The 13,775-nt window shown below is 38.2% G+C and overlaps 1 protein-coding gene across 1 annotated transcript in view; it reads left to right on the top strand.

Moving 5' to 3' along the window:
• The window catches only part of LOC115216782 (protein tyrosine phosphatase domain-containing protein 1), a 68,413-nt gene that overhangs the window by 583 nt on the left and 54,055 nt on the right, over window positions 1-13,775 (top strand). The gene's annotated exons all lie outside the window — the stretch shown is intronic.

Below are 13,775 nucleotides of genomic sequence, written 5' to 3'. Positions count from 1 at the left end.
ACGCATGCATGCATGCATACATACATACAGACATACACACACACACACACACATACATACATACATCGCAACGCCGTATATTTAACGTGTTAGTTTATGTATACTACAATTGTTCTTATAATTTAGGTTGTGTAATAGGTATATAATATTGACAAACGTGTGTCTGTCTCTAGTTAAATAAACGTACATGTGAGTATGTATGTGCATGTGAAACTGTGTACGTATATATGCGTGCGGTATGTGTATGTGAAAGAGAATCGCTATTGTATCGATAATATAACGTAACTTAATTTTAAAGACACGAGTGGCAGTTCTCTAAAACACAGAATCTAGACTCCTAAACCCTGTTTTATATTTCACCATTCCAATTTCTTAATATATTATCATCTTTCTCTACTGTTTATTATTTTGTACATCGCAATTGTTGTGGTGGGATTTATTCAGGAAACTGGCATAAACATAATATTGATTTAATTGTACAGTTTTTCTATGAACGTTTTTACTTCGACAAAATATCATCAAATTGCCTTCGTAGATGAAAACGTGTATTACCCAATGGTTATCATACTTCGGAATGCATTGGAGAAATTTTTCTAGTATCGTTTAAATTTTAGTCTATCTACTACCAAAACATTTCGACGAATCCAAATCTTGCATGAAATGCCATTACGTCTAAATCATTCATAAACACAGTATTGTTAAGCTTTCATTATATACCCTTGACCTGTGGCTAAACACAACCTAAATATTTGAGCTTATCAACTTCGGTTTGGTGGTTGACATCTCGCACTTGCTCGGATTTATTTTATAATCTTCTGCAATATCGATCTCAGTGTTCAACTGGTATTTATTTTATCAATGCCGAAAGGATAAAAAGCAAAGTCAACCTCGGCGGTGTCATTTGAATTCAAAACAAAGTAGAAAAAAATGTCACCAAACATCTCGTCCGGTGCGCTAACGATTCTGCCAAATTGTTTCTATTTTAGGCAAAAACCAGCAATTTTAAAGGGGGTGGGTTTCAATCCAGTGGTTCTCAACCATTTTTTTTGTCTGTGGACCCCTTTGATTTGTATTTTACTCAGGCAGATCCTCATAGCCATTCAAAGTTTTTAAAATCTTATTATATTTTTATACGTAAATATTATAAGGAATTGTATTTAAAAATTCGTTAAAATATTTTGTGTATTATAGAAATATAGAAGGATGAAAAGCAAAGTTGATCTCGGCAGAATTTTAACTCAAAACATTAAGACGGACGAAATGCCGCTAAGCATTTTGCCTGGAATGCTAATGATTCTGCCAGCTCACTGCCTTAGTAATAATAATAATAATAATTTCTAAGTTAGGCTGAAGACCCACATTCAGGATGAGGCTTATTGTTGATTTGAGTAGTAATTAAATAATTGACCCCAAACAATAAAATATTATGTAGTCCCCAGCAAGGCTTGAACTTTAAGCATAAAGAAACAGAAGTAAATAGCATCAGACATTCTGTTATTTCTGCTAATCTAACACCTTCTTGGTAATAATAAGGATAATATTTTTTTTTTAGTTTGCCACAAGAGCATCAATAAGGCGAACTTTACAAGGACAGTTTACAATTAGTGTCGGGATTTACGTTAAAAAAATGAGGGGAGGAAAGAGAGAGAAGGTGGAAATAAGATGAGAAATATCTGGCACTCCATTTGTTACGACGTGGGTTCCAGTTGATCCAATCAACAGAACAGCCTGCTCATGAAATTAACGTGCAAGTGACAAAGCATTCTACAGGTACGTGTACCCTTAATGTAGTTCTCAGGGAGATTCAGCATGACACTGTGACAAGGCTGGCCCTTTGAAATACAGGTACTACTCATTTTTGCCAGCTGAGTGGACTGGAACAACATGAAATGAAGTGTCTTGCTGAAGGAGATAGCTCATCGCCAGGAATTGAACTCATGACCTTATGATCATGAGCTGAATACCCTAGCCATTAAGCCACACACCTTCACAATAAAAAATATACATAGCATACAAAGAATGTGAACACATAGATGATGCAGTCTTCTAGGTACAGGACAGCCTCTGACTAAAGCCAGTCAAGAAACCCTACAGATATAGGATCACCCTGGCCACCTAGGGCACAAACCCCTGACCCAGCTGTTGTTTTCCACTCCACAAGCACATACATAGAGTAGGTCCTCTTGGTACAGGACAGCCTCTGACTAAGGCCAGTCAAGAAACCCTACAGATATAGGATCACCCTGGCCACCTAGGGCACAAGCCTCTGACCCAGCTGTTGTTTTCCACTCCACAAGCACATGCATAGAGTAAGGTCCATTCAGCCTAATCATTTTTGCCAGTTACCCATCTCTGGACTAATTCACTGGAGGAAATCACTTTCCTCTCCTCTCTCACTTTCCTTTCCAAGTGGAACTTGAAAAAAGTTGATGAGGGCTTGATCAAAGAGGAGAGTACATGTCCTCAATCTTTTCAGCCTTGTCACCACCTTGTTAAAGGCTGATGTTGGGAGTGAACCTCACAATGTACTCAGCTGATAGCTGGATCCATCCTACATACAACACCAGCTATTCAACATTACTTCACAAGTTAGTAATGCTCAAAAACTGCATGAATAATGATGTGAACTCAGAATGTAAAGCGTTGGAAGACATACCACTAAGCATTTCGTCTGACATGCTAATGATTCTATAAACTTGCTGCCTTAATAATAATAATGGATTCAAATTTTGGCACAGGGCAGCAATTTTAGGGGAAGGGGAAGTTATGTCAACCCCAGTGCTCAACTGGTACTAATGTTATCAACCTTGAAAGGATGAAAGGCAAAGTCAACCTTGGAGGAATTGAAACTAGAATGTAATGACAAACAAAATGCTGTTAAGCGATTTGCCTGGCATGCTAATGATTCTGCTAGCTCACCACCTTAATAATAATAATAATAATAATAATAATAATAATAATGATCCTTTCTACTAAAGGCACAAGGTCTAAAGTTTTTGGGGAGGGTACTAGTCGATTACATTGGCCCCAGTACTCAACTGGTACGTATTTATCGACCCCCGAAAGGATGAAAGGCAAAGTCAACCTCGGAAGACAAAATGCCACTAAGCATATTGCCTGGCATGCTAATAATTCTATCATCTCGCTGCTTTTAATATCACATTTTGGCACAAGGCCAGAGGAATGAGTAAGTCACTTACATTGCTCAGCATGCTAACAATTCTGCCAGCTTGCCACCTTAGTAGTAGTAGTAGTAGTAGTAGTAGTAATAATAATAACAATAATAATCCTTTTTACTATAGGCACAAGGCCTGAAATTTCGGGGAAGGGTCTGAGTCAGTTACATCGATCCCAGTGTTCAACTGGGAATTATTTTATCAACTTCAAAAGGATGAAAGGCAAAGTTGGCCTTGGCAGAATTTCAACTCAGAATGGAGCAACAGGCAGAATACTGCTAAGCATTTCATCTAGCATGCTAACAATTCTGCCAGCTTGCTGCCTTATATAATAATAATAATAATAATAATAATGCTTGTCAGTTGCTTGACCTTAACCATGTTGAGCATGTCCCCTGGTGGCTGATGATATGTGTATCTCTAATCATGAGCAGAAGTAGTGGGGGAGCATCATAGCCATGTGTTGAGAGGAATTCTTTGGGGTTTGGATAATTCACCCTTGAAAACATGGGTGCTTTGTTCATCATCCTTAAACAAACCTTATTCAGGGACCTTTTGAGCAGGATGGGTTACTCGACCAGAAGAAAATTCTAACTGGGCCCCACCTGCAAGGTCATGCGCTGTTTATCTTGATATGAGATCACCATGTCGCACACATATGGTTGTGATGCATGCGCCTCGTGTACCCTTATCAGACAGGTAGTCATGACAGGTATACTGGGCTTCATATATTTTACCCCAGTGCCACTTTGATGGCATGCACTGATCTCTCACTCAATTATAATAATAATAATAATTCTTTCTAATTTCGGCACAAGGCCATAGACCTCAGATTAGGCTGGTAATTTATTGTATCAAACCCTACCCCTCGGAGGGATGAAAGGTAAAGTTGGCTTTTGTAGGATTTGAACATAGATTCCATAGAACCTGAAAAAATACCTCAAGGCATTTTGCCCGATGCTCTGTTAAGTCTGCAAGTCCACCAGTAATATTAAGAACTGTTTCAAATTTTGGCATAAAGTCAGCAGTTTTGGTGGGTTAGTTGATTACATAAACCCCATTCCTTGACTGGGAGAATCAAAAGCAAAGTTGACATCAGCAGGATTTGAACTCCAAATGTATGGAGCTGGAAATGGAAGAAATGCCACTAAGCATTTAGTCCACCCTATATTGACTCAGCCAATTCATCACCGTAATAGTAATAATAATAATTCTTTCTAATTTTGGCACAAAGCAGTTTTTAGGGGCTGGGGCCCAGTATATTACAAGCCCTGTATTTGATTGGCACTTCATTTTATCTACCTTGAAAGGATGGAAGGCCAAAGTATATATAAAGCACGATTTATTCGTGATCAGAGTTGTTCGAAAACCGAGGTACTACTGTATTAAATCAATATGAGAAAGACAGGAAATAAAGCATGATTTATTCATAGTTAGGGTTGTTCAAAAACCAAAGTACTGTTGTATGTATGTATATATATATATATAGTATGGCTGTGAAATCAAACACCTGGTTTATAAAAGCTATTGATTAACAAAGTTTAGTGTCCTGGCTAATCAGTCAAATAGACTAATGTTGAATCATTATAGGTAGTTGGAGAAAATGAAACTTGATTCTGTAGTCTTTCTGTCCAGTTTCACACAAAACTTTATTGCATAGCGACCTTCCAAATTGTCTTCATTACCCAGCTGCATTCATCAAACTACAGAGGTTAGCTGAAAAGTTCATAGGCTGGCTATGAAGGAGTGATGCTAGAGCTGTGAAATCTTGTATGCATTAATTTCAACCCTTCTTATTAATAGCTGCACTGTTTCTTTCCAGATAAACTGACATCTGACTGTCCAAAGAAGACTTCAAAGGTAACTAGTAGTGACTTCTCTTGAAAATGGACAAAAATTTGGCATCATGGTGTTATCAAGTACCTGCAGAAAAAGGGTTTAGCCCCCAAGGACATTCATGCTGACATGTTACTGCATTAGGAGATGACACTCCAGCTTTATCAACAGTGCAAAAGTGGACAACTGAATTTAGGAGGAGAAGGGAGAGTCCCGAAGATAACCAAAGGTCAGGACGTCCTCCAACTGCCACCACCAAGGAAAACATTAATCATGTTCATCACATGGTGATGGGTGACAGGCAATTGACTATCAGTCAAGTGACCAATGCTATTAGCATAAAGGAATATGATGAAGGTTTCTGCTCAGTGTGTGCTACGTTTTCTGACACCTGATCAAAAGCACACCAGGCTTGTCACATCAGGGGGGAAAATCTAACATTGTTTGAGGCAGATCACTCTGGTTTCCTTAATTGTTTTCTAAGCTGGGATTTGTGTTGGATTCATCACTTGGAACCATAGAGAAAAAGACAATCCATGCAGTGGAAACACACCTCTTCACCTGCTCCAAAGAAGTTCAAGATCGTTTTATCTACAGGGAAGGTGTTGGCCTGTGTTTTTTTGTTTTTTTTTGGATACAAGCAGCATTGTGTTTATTGACTATTTTCAAAAGGGCCACACCATAAATGGAGAGTACTATGCTGAGATAGTTACTAAAAGCTATCAAAACCAAATGCCCAGGAAAACTGATGAAAGGGTCTTGTTTCATCAGGGTAGTGCTCCAGCACACATGTCCTTCGTATCAGTGGCTGCTGCGCATTACTTTGTCTTTGAATTGGTTGAATACCTTCCCTATTCTCCTACTTTGGTCCCATTTAATTATCACCTGTTCCCCAACATGAAAAAACACCTGGCTGCAAAGCAGTATCACAAGATGATGACCTCGTGTCTGCCATTGATGACTTTTTTGACCAACACGATGAAAACTTCTTCATCAATGGGATCCAACCACTGCAACACCAATGGAAGAAGTGTGTAGAATGCAAGGAGGATTATGTTGAAAAATAAACCTCATTTAGTCACATTTCATGAGAGTATCTTGATCAACCTATAAACTTTTCAGCCGACCCTCGTAGTCACCTGTGACAAGCAATGTTCAGTAGGGTGTGTGTTCAAAGTATTGTTACAGCTATCTTCTTCAATCTTGACTAACAGAGGTTGGCAGGTCAGCTTATTAGATGTATAGTAATGATATACTAAAATTATAGTAATCTAGCAAAGTTATAATTGCTTCTCCTAAAAATGTCTCTAAACTTCTGGAATGCACTTTGTAACTTATCTGTCCAGATGTTTTGGTTATATATTCTGCCAGATTACTGTCATTTATCCTTCTGAGCTTGATAAAACAAGCACCAATTATTAAATTGACTACATCTCTCTCTCTCTCTCTCTCTCCTCTCTCTCTCTCTCTCTCTCTCTCCTCTCTCTCTCTCTCTATCTATCTATCTATCTATCTCTCCCCCCCTCTCTCTCTCACTCACTCACTCACTGCCAAAAGTCATGGTCTTGCCCCAATAGTAGGAATCAATCAGGATTATTGTTATGCATTATTTACCATAGAACATCAAGTAATTAGAAACCTTGAATACAACCTCTGTCTAAATACCACAAAAGTAACATTTCTTCTAATGTGCAGGGTACTTTTATGTCAAAAAATTGTTGGTTAAAATAATATATTTCAACAGTCTATATATTAAATCTTGTAACTCCCTCCTAATGACATAATCCAAGACCATAGACTATATTCGAAATACCTATTGCACTCTTGGTGCTGTTTGATTGAGCAGCTTAATGAAATTGTCATCATCATAATTTAACGTTCATATCCCATGCTAGCGGAGGCGCAATGGCCCAGTGGTTAGGGCAGCGGACTCATGGTCGGAGGATCATGGTTTCGATTCCCAGACCCGGTGTTGTGTGTGTTTATTGAGCGAAAGCACCTAAAAGCTCCACGAGGCTCCAGCAGGGAGTGGTGGCGATCCCTGTTGTACTCGTTCACTCCAACTGTCTCTCACTCTCTCTTCCTGTTTCTTGAGTAAGGCTGTGATGGACTGCCGTCCCATCCAGCTGGGAGGAACACATTCACCACAGAAACCAGGCCCATGAGCTTGGCTAGGCTTGAAAAGCACGCATAAAAAAAAAAATAATCCCATGCTAGCATAGGTTGGACAGTTGGACAGGATCCAACAAGCCAGAGCATTGCATTGAGCTTCAGCGTCTACTTTGGCAAAGTTTCTACAACTTTACAGAGTGTACTGGTTACTTTTTTTCATAGCCCCAACTCTATTGAGGTCACCAAATAATTTACAAGACAAGACTCTTTGACAGAGTTTGGGGTGCAGTTATGAAGGAGATGGTTTGTTCCAGGTAGAGATAAATATCAATAATTTCCACCAGACAAATGTTAATGACCATCTTTTAATTGCACATTACTGGCTGTGTTATAGTTGCTCTTTGGTTACTATCAACCTATCCCTGTACAATGTTTTATGTACATTCATCCTGAGACAAACATGTTAAAGTAGAAGTAATCTTCAGTAAAAGTAAGCTTGGAAGTTAGTAGGTATTTCATTTCTCCAAGATCACTCATACTATTAGGTAAGGCATAAAAGCCATAGCTCTATTACTCCATTTCATCAACAGATGTAATAACTCATCACTGAGAAGGCGGCGAGCTGGCAGAAACGTTAACACACCGGGCGAAATGCTTAGCGGCATTTCGTCTGTCGTTACGTTCTGAGTTCAAATTCCGCCGAGGTCAACTTTGCCTTTCATCCTTTCGGGGTCGATAAATAAAGTACCAGTTTCACACTGGGGTCGATGTAATCGACTTAATCCCTTTGTCTGTCCTTGTTTGTCCCCTCTATGTTTAGCCCCTTGTGGGCAGTAAAGAAAAAAAAATAACTCATCACTGAACATCATTAATTAGCAATTGCTTTATATTTCATCAGATCAATTAAATAGTGGTTAATTAGCTACTAGACTAATTGTCTGAAGCGGAGGCTGCAGTTGATTGTATGAGCTACACTGTTATTGACCTTGTAGGAATGAAAGACAAAGTTGACCTTAGTATGATTTGAACCAGTGACTGAGAGCCTAAATAGTGGTTCATGAGCCCAACATCACTGTGGGTTCTCGTCCTTGAGAAATTTAGTGAAAATATTGTTACCCTCGATATCAGCAAAGATTTTGACTGTGTCTGGAATGCAAATTCTCATGGTAAAACTACTAGTCCATAGACTACCTTTCATTTCTTAGATCAGTGAGTCAAATTGTATCATCATTTAAGGTGCTAATGGAGCTCCCTCTGACCCACATCACTTTTGGTGCATTCCAGGGCTTAGTTTTTATGTCCACCTAACCCCCACTTTCTTCCTCTTCTACATCAACCTTCTACTTGTTGTCGCTTCCAACAACACCTACACAGATAGTTCCACCCTTCAGCTGTTCCTAGCCTGCCACACTCAAGCACCATCCTCATGTAACCTAAACACCTCACAACTAACCTGCACTGAGATTCCATCAAAATGAATTTTGAAAATATCCTACTAAGGAGTTATGTTAATTTTGATTGCTTAATTAGTAAAAAAAAACGCTTCACATGTTGCAAGAAAACATAATCACACACACCACTCCAAACATGAACATCATGCAACTAGAACCCTTGTAATCCCTTCAAATGTCTGGTTTCATTATCACTAAGGATATATTGTGACAACAACACATCTGTAACATTCAGATTATTCTATCAAGCATAATACTTTTCTATATTTAAGAGATGAGGAATTATGTACATTATTTACATTCGACGGATATTTGTCCTCATCTTGTTTGTTGTTAACACAACGTTTCAGCTGATATACCCTCCAGCCTTCTTCAGGTGTCTTGGGAAAATTTCGAGCCTGGGTTCTCATACCTAAGGTATTTTCGATGTTATTATTATTATTATTATTGTTCAAGTCACTGCATGGAATTGAACTTGTAATCTTGGGTGCTCTTAACCACTATGCCAAAGAATATTGACTCAAGGAAAGAAGGCAAAAAAAGAGCAAGGGTATATGGCATAGTGGTTAGGAGCATGGGCTACTAACCCCAAGATTCTGAGTTCGATTCCAAGCAGTGACCTGAACAATAATAATAATAATAATAATAATAATAACAACATAAAAAAATACCTTAGGAATGAGAACCCAGGTTCGAAATTTTCCCAAGACACCTGAAGAAGGCTGGAGGGTATATCAGCTGAAATGTTGTGTTAACAACAAACAAGATGAGGACAAATATTCGTCGAATGTAATAATGTAAATAATGAAGCATAATGCCTATTTATTCAAATTGGTTTGAATTATGCACTATCTTGCTGTTTCTAGATTTCAATGATGTCATAGTATATTTTTAGTATGACATTTTATGGTAAGTGTGAGAGGCCGAATTTGGGTTGAACATAAAACATGTAGAATATTTGGGCCTGATATAACCAGCTTAAATGCTAAAGGTCTAACATAGCAAAGACAACATCTTTAAAAATGGGGCTCTTCTATTCAAGGCCAGAAAATACTCTCCAGAAAACTCATTGCAATACAACTCCCCCATCTGGGACATTACACACACAAGCATGCACACACACACACACACACACACACACACACAGGGAGAGAGAGAGAGAGAGAGAGAGAGAGCATATCCTGAGACATGACCTGACTGATTGTTATAAAGTCATACACCAACACATCCACTCTGACCCACAAACAACCCAGCTAATCTCTCTGCCTTTTCTATTATCAGTTCTATTATCAATTAGTGTTGACTGATCCCTAGCTATTTCTGCTCAGCATGAGATCAGTACTATCCATATATCCTTAATCCACTTGATTCTCCTTTTATCACCATATTATGTTTAACCACCACCTCCTGGCCCCACTCTTATCACAAAGCTAAGTCCTTTCCTTTTCCTCCCAGTACATCAGCTCTCTTGAATTCCCCCTCTGCACATATCCTGTCAGCTTCCACTGATTTCAGTACAATATTAACTGTATCAGTTTCACTGGTTTTGGACACCTTACAGGTCAAATCTTGAGCGTTATCCGTTTCTTTAACTGTATACAGTTGTATAGTTCTCACAACATTTGTAACCGCAGGCATGGTTGTGTGGTAAGAAGCTTGTGCTTCCCAACCACATGGTTCCAGGTTCAGTCCAGCTGCGTGAAACCTTGGGCAAGTGTCTTCTACTATAGCCTTAGGCTGACCAAAGCCTTGTGCATGGATTTGGTAGAGGGAAAACTGAAAGAAGTTCATCATATATGTATGTATATATATATGTATATATATATATGTATATATATATATATATATATATATATTTACATACACACACACATACATATATCTATGCGTGTATGTCTTTGTGGTCTGTGTTCGTTTCCCACCACTGCTTGACAACCAGTGTTGGTTTGTTTACGTTCCTGTAACTTAGTGGTTCAGCAAAAGAGTTGGATAGAATAAGTACTAGGCTTTAAAACCGTTAAAAGTAGTGCCCCATCATGGCCACAGTCAAATGATTGAAAGAAGTAAAAGATTGTTATATATTTTTCATCTGTTACCCTTTGTTTTAATTGTTGGACTGTGGTCATGCTAGAACACTGCCCCAAACAGTTTAGTTGAACTAATCAACCCCAGTCTTTATTTTTTTTTCTTTTAAGCCTGGTACTTATTCTATCGGCCTCTTTTGCTGAAATACTACTAAGTTACAGGGACATAAACAAACAAGCACCCCTTGCCAATGGCTGAAACAAGTAAAAGCTAAAAGATAAAGATCAAAGATATATATTTGTATATTTAAAACTTAGCTTTAACATAGACAACACACTATATGAAAAACCCTTGCTCTTTTTCTCCTTCTTTCCTTGTGTCAATATTCTTTGAATGATCTCAACCTGAACATTAATTAATTTCTAATATTAGAACAAGACTACTAATTATCTGATTTTGATTATGTTGATGTAATTACTTGATGATATTGCAGGAATCATCCTGGCTTTAAGATTAAGATGCTGGATTACTTCATTTACATTAGTCCAGCATTGCCATTTTACCACACAAGTCAGCAAGACATAGTTCTGCTTTTGCTTTACTTTGCATGAAAAAATAAATATATGAACTCACTATTTAACTTTAGTTTGCTCTGTCATCTCACCCCCACCATCTCTATCTTCTTTCCTCTTATTGCCATTTCTATCAATACTGTAATGACCTCTGCTCTTTAATAGTTTTTGTACTACCTCCACTCAGGCATCCCTGATCCACTTGTCTTGTCACCTCTCATCACCCATGTTGTGTCCAACACCCCAGACCCTGTACTAATCACTATTCCCATTCCTTCCTTCCTTCTCTAGAAATCTCCTCTTTGTTCCTTACAGGGGTCAACTTGTAACATTTAAGTTGAACATTAATACAATCTGTCTCACAAGTTGAGGAAGAACTTCAAAATCCAACAAGTAATGAAAAACAAAAAAAATTGTCAGGCCACCAATCTCAGTTTTGGATCATTATGTAAATAAACTATGTCAGTCATAGAAAGTACTCTTTTACTTGTTTCAGTCATTTGACTGTGGCCATTGCTGGAGCACTGCCTTTAGTTGAGCAAATCGACCCCAGGACTTATTCTGGACTTTGTACGCCTAGTACTTATTCTATCGGTCTCTTTTGCCAAACCGCTTAGTTACAGAGACATAAACACACCAGCTTCAGTTGTCAAACGATGTTAGTGGGACAAACACATACACACACATACATATATATATATATATGTGATGGGCTTCTTTCAGTTTCCGTCTACCAAATCACAAGGCTTTGGTTGGCCCAAGGCTATAGTAGAAGACATTTGCCCAAGGTACCACGCTGTGGGACTGAACCCGGAACCATGTGGTTGGTAAGCAAGCTACTTACCACATAGCCACTCTTATGCCTTGATTATATTTTAATAGGTTGTCTTCTAAAAATCAGTCTGAGAGAAAATGTGAGTGAGTCTCTCTTTGTGGCTTAAGGATATTGTGGTAAAAGTGGGGTCAGGAGCCTGGCGCTTGTCTGTGAGTAATTTTATATCAGTTAGTTGAGCGATCCTTTCCTGAACATGTGTGTCCAATAATAGCAGCATTATCCCAAATATTGGAATAACATTCCATTGTGTCAGCAATCATTAAGTACTGAATTATTGTCTGACCTTGAAGAGAAGGGTCAGTCATTGGAATGTAGTCCTAATTATGTTAAGGATGTGCTTTCTCCAGGAAAGGTCTTTGGTGATAACCAGGCCTACCATCTGGAGTAACTATGAGGACTCATATGTAGGGAGTGGAGTGGAAAGGTGTTTTCTTGATGAGTGTAAGTATTGGTTTCAAATTTTGGTACAAGGCCAACAATTTCGTTTGAGGGAGTAAATCAATTAAATTAACCCCAGTGATGAAATGATACTTATTTTATTGACCCTGGAAAGATGAAAGGCAGGGTTGAACTCCTTAGAATTTGAACTCAGAACATAAAGATGGATAAAATGCCAATAAGCATTTTGTCCAGTGTGCTAACAATTCTACCAGCTCACTACCTTAGATGTGAGCATAATTATTAAATTATATAAGAATAATTATGAAAACATCAATACAGTGAAAGCAATAAATAAAGAAATATAGTCATATCCGACTGGATTCTGTGCCAGTGGCACGTAAAAAGCACCATCCGATCGTGGCCGTTTGCCAGCCTCGTCTGGCACCTGTGCTGGTGGCACGTAAAAAGCACCCACTACACTCATGGAGTGGTTGACGTTAGGAAGGGCATCCAGCTGTAGAAACACTGCCAGATCAGACTGGGTCTGGTGCAGCCGTCTGGCTTCCCAGACCCCAGTTGCACCGTCCAACCCATGCCAGCATGGAAAGCGGACGCTAAACGATAATGATGATATCCATATTTTGCACAAATAACAGCAAGTTGAATTCCGACCTCTGTCATCCAGATGGGAAAACAATTTATTCTAATAAATATATCATACTCATTTAAAAAAGAATTGATGTAAAATAGTAAAAGAAAATAAACTAATGAAAGGGCTACTCACCATATCCATGAATTTATCATATTCTCCCTTTTAAACAACCTGTCATATTAGTTTAGTTTTTAATGGCTAAAGGATCTCCATTGAGTTGCAAGCACATTTATTGTAATCTAACAGATAACACTGTGTAATATGATTTTTGTCCTTGGGTAGCGACTGTTATTTCCTATTTGCTTATCCTTAGAAAGCATAAAAAATGGCTGATATTTCCTTCAAGCTTTGCTTTCCTAACACTTGTCTCCACTTGGACAGCTAGAAGTAAACTGAACTGTTGAGCTTATGATCCATGTGTTTATACTGCCATTCTTGAAACTTCTAGAAAGTACTAGAAAATTGTACTTCAGCAACTCAGTGCTGAATCTGTCTGAAATGCAATGGAAAATGGGTCAGTTTCAAAACATTGATGTCCAGGTCACAAAAACAAAGTTTGAAGGGAATAGTGGTCATTTCCTTTGATTTCTTGATAGAAACAAATAGAAAATAACACTTTACTGACCAAAGACAAAAAAAAAATAATTCTGTTACACTGAGTAATGACTGCAAATTTTATTTTAGGATAGTATACTCGATTGTGTTCCTGACAGTAAGAACTTGATCTTAGAACTG

The sequence above is a fragment of the Octopus sinensis genome, linkage group LG10 (genome assembly GCF_006345805.1).
Source record: "Octopus sinensis linkage group LG10, ASM634580v1, whole genome shotgun sequence".
Classification (NCBI taxonomy): domain Eukaryota; kingdom Metazoa; phylum Mollusca; class Cephalopoda; order Octopoda; family Octopodidae; genus Octopus; species Octopus sinensis.
Note: the sequence above shows the minus strand (reverse complement) of the source record. Positions and strands in the feature narration are given on the sequence as shown.